Consider the following 12,420-nt stretch of genomic DNA (forward strand, 5'->3'; position numbering starts at 1 on the left):
ACCAAAAGACAGTGAACACTGGAAGTGAGATGTTTAATCAAAACTTATATGCTTCACAAATAAAAAGAAGTGAAACATGTATGGCACAATACCAAAAGCCTTTCATTTAGTTACATTAGATAAACCACATCTCCAAGATGGCACAGGAATTGAGATTGAGGAATTCAAAGAGAAAGCAGAAATGTTTAACTGTTTTCAAATATTCGTTTACTGATGATGATACAGACATACAGCCCCACTGTACTTTTCACACTGTTGCAAAGATGAGTGATATAGGTATTAGTGTCAGTGATATTGAGAAATACTAAAATTAAACATGGCTCCAGGCCTTGATGTAAACTGTGTCTTGGTCTATACAGGGTTTGCAGATGAGGCAACTCATATTTTAACCACAATATACACAGACCTCTTGAACAAAAGACTGTGGCCACTTATTGGAAAATAACACAGGTGACACCTACCTGCAAGAAGGACAACATAAGTGATCCACAAAACAATTGTCATATCTCATTTATATCCATCTATTGTTAAATCCTAGAACATGCTCTGCACTCAAACATGATGCGGTATATCAAGCAGAATGACCTCCTCCATGCCAGCAGTGATTCTGAAAACAGTGATCATGCACAACCCAACTTGCACTTTTCTTACATGATATCTTGAAAGCCATGGACCAAGGAAATCAGGTATATGCAGTATTTCTTGACTTCTGGAAAGCATATGAGCAAAAATGGATTTTGAAGAAGCCCTAATAAGTAGTACAATGGAAAGTACCCTCCACCACACACTTCACAGTAGTTTGCAGAGTATAGACTCCAAGAAGCTATTTTCACATAATAGTGAAGTGTTGACTGATCAGTGAAAAATCTTTTAGAAGAAGACTTAGTTATTGTGACAGTTGTTTCTTTTGAAAAACTTTCAACAGGGTTTTCTTAAATCAATAAGATTTTATAGGTTTAATATAAATTTTAATTTTTTTCAATAATGGAAATAAATTTGGTGTAGGATGTCAGTAAAAGTAATGCAATTAATAGTTATACTTAATTTTCAACAATTAATAGTTACACTTTCATTTTCAACATATCACTGAAAAACAATGAAGTAAGACAAACATAAAGAATGTGAAAGATTCTGCAGGCAAAGTCAATCTCATTAAAATTCATTCTGGATATATTGCTGCATCATATTACAAAATACTAAAAAGTACTGTGTTTTTCTGGCGAGTTTACTGGACTTCCTCTGGATAAAGACTGATTAGCAGGGATATGGGAGTATCAATATATGATTTTTCTAATTGTGCCACTAGACTGCCTCTGTTACATTTATCAGATGTGTGCCTTTGCTCTGAGAAAACCATTGCAGCTCAGCCAAATTGGCAGTATATTTCAGTGTTTTTAAGTATTTTATAAGTAGATGTGATACTATATCCAGAATGCTTATAAGGAGATAAATAAAGAGTATCCTTGAAAAATAAGTCGTAAGGAAATAACATTAAAATTGGCAATAATAAAATACAAGGAATTTGGCAAAAAATAACATTGAAATTGACCATACAATAAAACCATTTTTTCCTTTTCATACCTATCCTAAGTCATGACCTCCTCAGCTGCTCCCGCTTCAACAGAGGAATAACACAGTTTAATAGTGACATACCTAAAATCTGTAGTGAATACAAAGAAGTTTAGCTTCTAAATATGAATAACCTGAAAACAGAAAATAATACAGAACAAGTCCATTCTAATTTTATAATTAAAAACACAAGAAAAGAAATTAAAATTCTTTCAAAAACATATTAAATGAAAATTATTAAAAATATTTATAATCAGACTTGTTTATAAGAGATATAACCAGGTAATTACTAGCCCATTTCACTGGCACTAATAATTTTTAAAACAATTAAGTGTGGTTTGCACCATCAGCTGAACAAATAATTTGAATGTAATAATCAACAGTAACAGGGACAATATAGCTTCAGATGTGAGCTCTCTATCATGATAACAATATAGAGAATTCTAATTATAGTACAGAATCGCTCTGAGAATATATCTGTAAATTTGATGACTCTACTGAATGGAAAACCTCCTTTATCATATCCTTCAATAGCCTAAATACAATAAAAACCTACAACACTGAGGGACATGAGAAACTGTAACACCTTTTTTGCAAACACTCCTAAGAAACAGGAAAATAGCTTATGTATACAAACAATCAAAGATCAAGTTTGTTATCAGTCACAAAAGTTGTGCTGCAAGGCTCTCTCTTGTAGTACAGGGCTATTACAAATGATTGAAGCGATTTCATAAATTCACTGTAGCTCCATTCATTGACATATGGTCATGACACACTACAGATACGTAGAAAAACTCATAAAGTTTTGTTCGGCTGAAGCCGCACTTCAGGTTTCTGCCGCCAGAGCGCTCGAGAGCGCAGTGAGACAAAATGGCGACAGGAGCCAGGAAAGCGTATGTCGTGCTTGAAATGCACTCACATCAGTCAGTCATAACAGTGCAACGACACTTCAGGATGAAGTTCAACAAAGATCCACCAACTGCTAACTCCATTCAGCGATGGTATGCACAGTTTAAAGCTTCTGGATGCCTCTGTAAGGGGCAATCAACGGGTCGGCCTGCAGTGAGCGAAGAAACGGTTGAACGCATGCGGGCAAGTTTCACGCGTAGCCCGCAGAAGTCGACGAATAAAGCAAGCAGGGAGCTAAACGTACCACAGCCGACGGGTTGGAAAATCTTACGGAAAAGGCTAAAGCAAAAGCCTTACCGTTTACAATTGCTACAAGCTCTGACACCCGATGACAAAGTCAAATGCTTTGAATTTTCGGCGCGGTTGCAACAGCTCATGAAAGAGGATGCGTTCAGTGCGAAACTTGTTTTCAGTGATGAAGCAACATTTTTTCTTAATGGTGAAGTAAACAGACACAATGTGCGAATCTGGGCGGTAGAGAATCCTCACGCATTCGTGCAGAAAATTCGCAATTCACCAAAAGTTAACGTGTTTTGTGCAATCTCACGGTTTAAAGTTTACGGCCCCTTTTTCTTCTGCGAAAAAAACGTTACAGGACACGTGTATCTGGACATGTTGGAAAATTGGCTCATGCCACAACTGGAGACCGACAGCACTGACTTCATCTTTCAACAAGATGGTGCTCCACCGCACTTCCATCATGATGTTCGGCATTTCTTAAACAGGAGATTGGAAAACCGATGGATCGGTCATGGTGGAGATCATGAACAGCAATTCATGTCATGGCCTCCACGCTCTCCCGACTTAACCCCATGCGATTTCTTTCTGTGGGGTTATATGAAAGATTCAGTGTTTAAACCTCCCCTACCAAGAAACGAGCCAGAACTGCGAGCTCGCATCAACGATGCTTTCGAACTCATTGATGGGGACATGCTGCGCCAAGTGTGGGAGGAACTTGATTATCGGCTTGATGTCTGCCTAATCACTAAAGGGGCACATATCGAACATTTGTGAATGCCAACAAAAACTTTTTGAGTTCTTGTATGTGTGTGCAAAGCATTGTGAAAATATCTCAAATAATAAAGTTATTGTAGAGCTGTGAAATCGCTTCAATCATTTGTAATAACCCTGTATTTCTGTTTATTATAGATGTAGATATTTTGCCATTAATATTGCCTTGTGATTTGGTGGTGTATGCAAATGATTCAAGATAGCTTCTCAAAATTTTGGATGAGTTGTAATTAAATGCAGCAATAAGTAATGGATGGAACAGAAGTAACAATTCACTGTTAAGCCGAGGTGCTGAATGGGTATGTAATCAAGACTGAAAACTTTGCAAAGCTTTCGAACGACATCCTTCTTCACAGATAACTAATACGGACTACACACACACCTGTTGTACTGAAACTGAACAAGTATCACACTGATTTTAATGATGAATAAGATGCAACATTTTAATGATGAACACGATTTGCCAAGTTAGGGTTGAGTAATGTGCCTGCAATATCTGAGTACTGTAACACCGTCTGCCATGTAAACAATGCTTTCATATCACATAGATCACAACTTTTCACATATATTTTTTCCAATAAAACATTTTTGTTTTTCAAAATTTAGACGTCATTTAAATCTGAAAGTCCTAAAGTTGCTGCTTCGCTAGTATTAATATTAGTCACAGAAAAGGGGAATTTTGTTAAAAATTCAGTAAAGGCGTGGTTGGGTGATGAAGTCAGAGGCCGCTGGCAGGCTGTGGTAATAGTTTGCAGCCAGTAGGCGATGCAGAGTAGGCATGGTGCGGAGCTGTGGCGGCATATTGCAGGTACTGTTTGGAGTGGAGCAACAGCAAGGCAGGGAACTGCAGTGTTGCTTTAAGTTATTGCGATGTATGAGGAGAGGCAGTGCACCAGAGCTGGGAGTGGTGATGTGTAAGTGGCTGATGTATGGAAATTTACCCCTGCCCTAGTTTCTGTCTCTCTTTGACACTACGTCAGAAGCGAGGGGAAAAGCAGTATAGATAGTCAGGCACTTTTAGCTTGAGGGGGTGTGCCAGATTAGTCGAGAGTCGGGTTGGACCTGTGCTGGTCTATGATTATAGGGGCCAGTCTGGCAGTGATGTTGTCAATATTCTATGTAAACCAGTACTTTTTTCCTATGTACTTGTTCGGGCTGTATTCCGTCTCCGGGGACACAACACTGTGATGGGACGGAATGGCAGCTGGGTACTTGGAGATTGCACGGTCTGCCTGAAGGAGGGCAGTGACAGCAGTCTACAGCAGGTCCAGGATGGGCCACGTTCGCTTCCCACCTGGCGTACTGGGGTCCAGGCGAGGCATACGCTACGGGAGGTACAGCAGCACTGGACAGCACCAGAGATGGCGGCGGATGTTGCCATCCGGCAAGCACCACTAGCGGCAAGTTGCGGCACCGCATCCAGAAGGGCGCGGGTTCGAGTCCAGATCTGTCCTAGGAGCAGTGACGGCTGAGGGCCATGGGTGACCAGTACAACCACCTACATCCCATGGTCGGACAGAGCAAGCCAAATGGAGCGGAGGGCAGTGGGACCAGGGACTGTAACAGTCTCCGGAAATGTGGGCAGTAGAGCGGTGCCTGTCGCTACTCCTCAGCTAGGCGGCTACCAGACAGAGCACGGCCGACTCCCAGCTGAGTGGCCTTGATGATGGAGCAATGGCATTGGCATACCAGGAGTTGCTGAGATGGCTGGACTCGCACGACAATGCTGCGGGTGGCACGCTGACACTACACTGCACCCATCGTAGTAGTGTAAATTATGTGAATAAAGCAATGCTTCAGAATACCACTGTATCACTCTGCACTGCCACTTGATGCTATTGAACTTGCTCAGCCCTCCTGATGAAAAGTGGTGCTGTGGGTTCCAGCTTCAGCTCGGCCATCTGGAGTCTCAGGTTCGACCATCGACACCCTGCAACATTGCCATCACAAATGACAGTAGTGGAGTTTACACTTGTTCTTTGCAGTTGATGACACACATTCTTCCCAATACAATGAGCATTCAATAGTGTTCAGAGCCCTCTGTCGTGAACATTGTAGTGTGATTTTTAGTGAATTTTTATTCTATTGGTATGAGTTGTCATGGCTGATGATGGAGATAAGCGAAAAAATTCTACATATGCCTGTGAGAGACATAATTCACAGGATACATCCTTTCTTCAAGTGAAAAGTCCCTTTATGCATGTACCACAACTGTCACTTGTAACCAGTAATACTGAAATCCCTCCATCCTTGCCTTGACCTGCGAAACCATTGTGCACGAATTGGGCAATAGTAATTATTTTCTTTTGTATGCAAATTGATTTGATATTTTGTATTATTCAGAAATTACATCTAAACTGTAAATTTATCATACATTTCAAAACAGATTAACTTGGCAAATTAATCCAAAATATATTATACTATTGTTTTTATATGCCTTGAAAGTTATTATGACTAGTGACTGCTTGCAAAAAAAAAAATCCGCAGTCCCTGTTCCTTTATCACATAGAGCCTGCTCATCACTAATGATACAATCTGCCTTTACACTAACAACCCTAATGCCAATGTCCTTCATGCTATTGACTACTACCACTCCCAACGCCTAGCAGATTCACCTTTTTCTCCTCAATCCAACAAGCCACCTTCCTTGATGTTGACCTCCATCTCAAAGATGGCTACATAAGTACCTCTATCCATATCAAACCTACCAACCACCACCAATACTTCCACTTCAACAGCTGCCATCCATTACATACCAAGAAGTCCCTTCCATACAGCCTAACTACCTGTGACCAGCACATCTGTAGTAATGAGCAATCCCTCTTGAAATATACCAAGGATCTTACTGAGGCCTTCACAGATCATAATTACCCTCCTAACATTGTACAGAATCATATCTCCTGTACCTTATCTCTCCAGTCACCTACCACCTCCCAAAGTCCCACCATCCAGCCACAGAGGAGCATTCCCTGGTGACTCTGTACCACCCAGGATTGGAGCAATTGAATCAAATTCTTTGGGAGGGTTTTGACTACCTCTTGTCATGCCCTGAAATGAGGATATCCTACCTACTATCTTTCCCACCCTTCCCACAGTGGTATTACACTGCCTATTAAACCTACACAATATCCTGATCCATCCCTGCACAGCCCCTGCTCCCTACCCCATGCCTCATGGCTCATACCCCTGTGATAGACCTGGATGCAAGACCTGTCCCCTACGTTGTTCCACCACAACCTACTCTAGCCCAGTCACAAGCATCACCTACTCCCTCAAAGGCAGGGCTACCTGTGAATCCAGTCATGTGATCTACAAGCTAAGCTGTAAGCACTGTGCTGCATTCTACTTGGGCATGACAACCAACAAGCTGCCTGTTCGCATGAATGGCCACTAACAAACTGTGGCCAAGGAACTGCTGGATTGCCTGGTTGCTGAGCACACAGCCCAACAGGATCTTTTTCATTTCAATGACTGATTCACAGCTTGTGCCATCCAGATCCTTCCTACCAGCACCAGCTTTTCTGAAATGGGCAGGTGGGAACTTTCCCTGCAATATATCCTACATTCCCATATCCCTCCTGGCCTCAACCTTCATTAGTCAGTACCAACCTATCCCCTTACCTGTTCCCATTCCAGCACTACACAGCCTTCTATTCCACCAACACACTCACCTTTCCCACTCCTCTCCTCCCCCCTGCCCTACATCTACCTCCCAACTTCACCTATCTGCCCTACCCTCTCTCCACCTCATTCGTTTATGGTACCACAAGCAGCACTTTACCATCCCCCACCCCTACCTTGCTATCCCTTCCCCTTCCCACCCAGCCTTCTTCTTACCCCCACCACCCAGGCCGCTTCTCCCAACATGTGTAGTGGCTCACTATCTGGCTTTGTCAGCCTGGCATGTGTGAGAGACGCATTTGTGTGAATAGTGTGTGTGTGTGTGTGTGTGTGTGTGTGTGTGTGTGTGTGTGTGTGTGTTGTCTAATTCAGAAGAAGGCTTTCTGGTCAAAAGCTTAGTTGATTAGCAGACTTTTTGTTGTCTCTTCTGCAACTAACAACATTTCCACTATGTGGTGAGTAACAATATATCCTATACATAAAATTTCAAAATAATTAAAATTTGTACATATATGCAAATTTCTTAGAAAAATACTAGCACTAGAAGCAATGGTGTCAAAAGAATAATGCTTATTTTTTGACTTTTATATTAAAATTACCAGAATCAAAAGATGTAAATATTTACTTAAACATAAAACTTTACAAATTATTTGTTTTTATAAGGAATTTGTATGAAAAAGTAATACAATGTGCTATAACCCTGTACATAATATTCAGATATACAATGCAGCACCAGGCTACCAGTGCACTAAAGTTTTAATATTCCACCAACAGCATCCACATGGAACTGCTGCCAGCTTCACATACAGTGAGCTGTGCCACTTACCATAGCCTTTCTGTTTATAAGCACAGTACAGCCAGCACTCACTCTCGTATTGTGTTCATAATTGTTGTCATCAACTGCTTGTGCCAGTACCTGGATTGTTTCTATGTTTGTGTCTGTATTCTCAACTGTTAATTGCTTGTATGCCAAGAAGAATAAACTGTGGTTCATTGTGGCCATGCTCCCATTTGTGTCTTACAGTATGACACAATTAGCAATGAGTGTGATGTTCACTTTCAAGTGCTCAGACTATTTGGTTGCTCCTTCAGTTCTTCTGCCCATGGAGGTTGCGCTCCAACCTCTCCTCAAGCAATAGCACACTCTTACATTTGCTATCACCAGCTTGTCAGTCACGTTGACTATGCAGGCTTCAATGTCCTTTCCACCTACCAATTTGGAGGCTTATGAGACACAGCTTCAACAACACTTTCTTGCTGTTGGTGTCACTGAGGCAAACATATGTAAGGTATTGTTGCTTTCTTGTGTTGCTCATCGGATCTACCAACTGCTGTGCCAGTGAGCTCCACTTCAGGAACCTGGATAATTTTCATCCAATGAAATGTGTAAGTTGTTGTCAAATTATCACCGTAAATATACAAATGTTACTGCAGTGTGTGTAGTGTTCTGTTGTTGCCATAAACAGCCCTGCCAGTCCTACCGAGATTGGGCGGCTGAACTCCATGGCCTCAGTGGCAAATGTCAGTTTGTAACCAATGCTCATCTCATTACTATGCTGATAATGTGGTCTGTGACACCATCATACAGTTGACTCCTGACAAGAAGATGTGTCAATGTGCACTACAACTTGAGAAATGAACTTTGGCTCAAGTGTTAAATATTACTCAATCTTTCAAGGTACTGCATGTTGCTGGTTCAGATTGAGGCATGACATCACCATGGTTGCTCCTATTCCAGGTCATCAGTCAGTTCTTGGGTGGAGGACAATGTGGTAGCCATACAAATGTGGCCTCTGCACCACACTGGTCAGCAATGTACCAAACAACAACAACCACAGCATCATCAGCAGTCCATGCTCCCATCTTGCCCACACTGATGTGCAACATGACAGGGCCATGTGCCATAAGTACTGGGTGACTTATAACAACTACAGGAAAAAAGTACATATAACATCTGTACAATGTTCCCAGCCCCCTCCAGCAGACCCCTGTGCAGGTCTGGGGATTGGAATAGGCCTGAGGTATTCCAGCCTCATAAGAGGTAACTAAGAGGAGTCTCACATTTCGGCCTTTATGTGGTGGTCCCCTGTAGGGTTTGACCTCCATTTTTCAAAATTTTCCTGCAGAGTGAGCCAGTTGGGGAAGGTCACCTTACATGGTTCATCATGTCCATTGTGCATTGAGATCTTAACCCACTTTCTTGTTGTCGCACTGCAGTCATGCCCATGCTCCATCTCTTGGGTGAGGACACCTTCCTGCGTGCGTTTTCCACCATGCTTTATGCAGTGTCACTTTCTGTGCCCACGATGACCATGGACTTCTTTGTACCTCATATCCAGCACAGTAGCCAGTCCGTTGTGGTGGGGCCGCCATGTACACTGTTGGTTGTAGCCCCCTAACAACACAGGAATCACTCTGCTGATGCCTGCACTGTTAAGTCCCCATGTATGCCAAGGAGGAGATGTACATCACCCTGGGGCATTGAGACTCCTGGCAGTGGCCATCCTGCCAGGTGGCCTTTGCTGCAGTTGGGTGGCACCCATGGGGAGGGCCCCTGGTCGGAGTGGGGAGCATCAGGGCGAATGACACGCCATGAAGCGTAGTATGTCATCTGTTACTGGTGGTCCACTGTCAGCAGTCTCTAAGTGGGCAAAGTCTAACTACAATGCTAACAAATATGAGCCCAAGTTGTTCCCCTACCTGGCCACACAATGGGAGGAATGCCAGGCTAAGGATGGCAGTGAAGCTTATTCACCCTGGTACCTCATATGTACGAGAGTTTATGGGGAATCTTTCACATCCATGAAGCTTCAGTTTTTTGTGGAACATTTGGAGGACAAGTTTGGGGAGGTGGAGGGCTTGTCCAAAATGCGCTCTGGGTCAGTTTTGATAAAAACAGCATCCTCTGCCCAGTCACGGTGCAGTGTCTTGACAGGAACCTTCTTTTGCAGTCTGACAACAAACTGCACACCAACTCAGATCGGCGTGGTGTTCATTTCATCCGGTGCATCCATCGGGGTCCGAGGGATAACCAGGTTGCCATTCCTGCCTTCATCTTGGCCTTTGAGGGTGATACATGCCCCGAGAAGGTCAAGGTGATGGTCTACCACTGTGACGTCAAGTCATATATCCCTCCTCCGATGCGGTGCTTTAATTGCTGGAAGTTTGGCCATATGTCTTCCTGCTGTACTTCCAACCACACCTGATGAGATTGTGAATGTTCATTGCATCCCAATACTCCATGTGGCCCATCTCCCATCTGTGTCAACTGCGGACAGCATCATACACCTTGCTCGCCAGACTGCAGGACTTTACAGAAAGAGAGGAAAATCATGGAATATACGACCCTGGACCGATTGACCTACACTGAGGCTAAGAGGAAATTTGAGCACCTGCATCCTGTAGCTATGACGTCCTCATATGCCGCCACTATGGGACCAGTTGTTGCCTCATCAGTTCCTTGAATTCCTGGCGCCTCTCAGGACCAGTAGACTACACCTGCCCTCTTGGTGGTGGGTGATACTTCCCTCCCTGTTGCTCCTGCACCACTTACTTCAGGAGCAACATCCCCCAACCATCGGGGACCACAGTCCCCACTTCTGAGCCACAGAAGCGTAAGGCTTCTTCAGCTCCTCTGACTAGGAGGGTGTCCCTTGGGTCACTCCCTTCCCAGGTTTCTGCTAGTACCCTCCAGTGGCTGAAGAGCCCAAAAGCAGCTGGTTGTAGGGCTTCACGCTCATCCTTATTCCCAGAAACTGATTCAGTGAAGTCCTCCCAGCCAGGGAAACCCAAGGAAGAGTGCAAGAAATCGGAAAAGAAGACCCCCAAGAACAAGGAACCTGTGGTGGCACCCACATGACCACTACCTAAAAGCTCTGCGTCTGAGGATGGGGTGGAGATTCTGGCATCTGCTGGTGGACCCTCAGACACAATGGGTATAGACTGTACAGGCAAATGTCGGTGGTAGCAGGTGCCTCATTGAATGTTGCATGCCTTCCCAGCCACACTATGAGGTCATCCTCCAGTTGAATTGCGGCGGTATTTTCCATCGCCTGGCTGAGCTACAGCAACTGTTAAGCTTTACACCTGCTTTCTGCTTTGCCCCCCAGGAAACCTGGTTCCCAACAATGCAGACCCCTGCCTTCCACAGCTATGAGGGATATTACAGGAACCGTAGCGATTATAATCGAGTGTCAGGTGGAGTTTGCGTTTAAGTCCTAAACTCAGTCTGTAGTGAAACTGTGCCCCTTCAAACCCCTCTTGAAGCTGTGGCTGTCAGAATACGGATTATGCAGGAAATAACAGTCTGCAATGTATACATTCCTCCAGATGGTGCAGTACCCCTGAATGTATTAGCTGCACTGATTGATCAACTCCCTAAATCTTTCTTACTTTTGGGAGATTTTAATGCTCATAACCCCTTTTGGGGTGACACTGTGCTTACTGGCTGAGGCAGAGAAGTCGAAACTTTACTATCTCAGTTCGACCTCTGTCTCGTAAATACTGGGGCCGCCACACATTTCAGTGTGGCTTGAGGTAGTTACTTGGCCATTGATTTATCAATTTCCAGATCAGGACTTCTCCCATCGATCCACTGGAGAGCACATGACAACCTATGTGGTAGTGACCAGTTCCCCATCTTCCTGTCACTGCCCCAGTGTCAGGCCCACAGATGCCTGCCCAGATGGGCTTTAAACAAGGTGGACTAGAAAACTTTCACCTCTGCTGTCACCGTTGACTCTCCCCCACATGGTGAAATTGATGTGATGGTTGAGTGGGTGATTACTACAATTGTTTCTGCAGAAGAAAAGGTGATCTCTTGCTCTTTAGGGTGCCCCCAGTGAAAGACAGTCCCTATGTGGTCACTGGAAGTCACTGAGGCATTTACAGAGCATCAGGGACCTCTACAGCGACATAAGTGGCAACCTTCCCTAGAGCATCTGATAGCTTTTAAGTGGCGCTGTACCCATGTACGCCAGCTTATAAAATGATGGAAACAGGAGCCTTGGGAGAGGTACATGTCGACCATTGGGTGCCATACATACCTTCCCAAGTCTGGATGAAGATCAGATGTCTTTTGAGTTCCAGACCCCAACAGGTGTTCCTGGCATTCCCATCAATGGCATCCTATGTAATGACGAAAACGCAATTGCCGAGTACTTTGCTAAGCAGTATGCTCAAGCCTCTGCATCAGAGACCTACCCCCCAGCCTTTTGCACTCTCAAACAGTGAACAGAAAGGAAAGTCATCTCGTTCACTACATGCCACAGTGAACACTATAACACCCCATTTACTGAGTGGGAGCTCCTC

Source organism: Schistocerca americana, chromosome 4 (genome assembly GCF_021461395.2).
Source record: "Schistocerca americana isolate TAMUIC-IGC-003095 chromosome 4, iqSchAmer2.1, whole genome shotgun sequence".
NCBI classification, from domain to species: domain Eukaryota; kingdom Metazoa; phylum Arthropoda; class Insecta; order Orthoptera; family Acrididae; genus Schistocerca; species Schistocerca americana.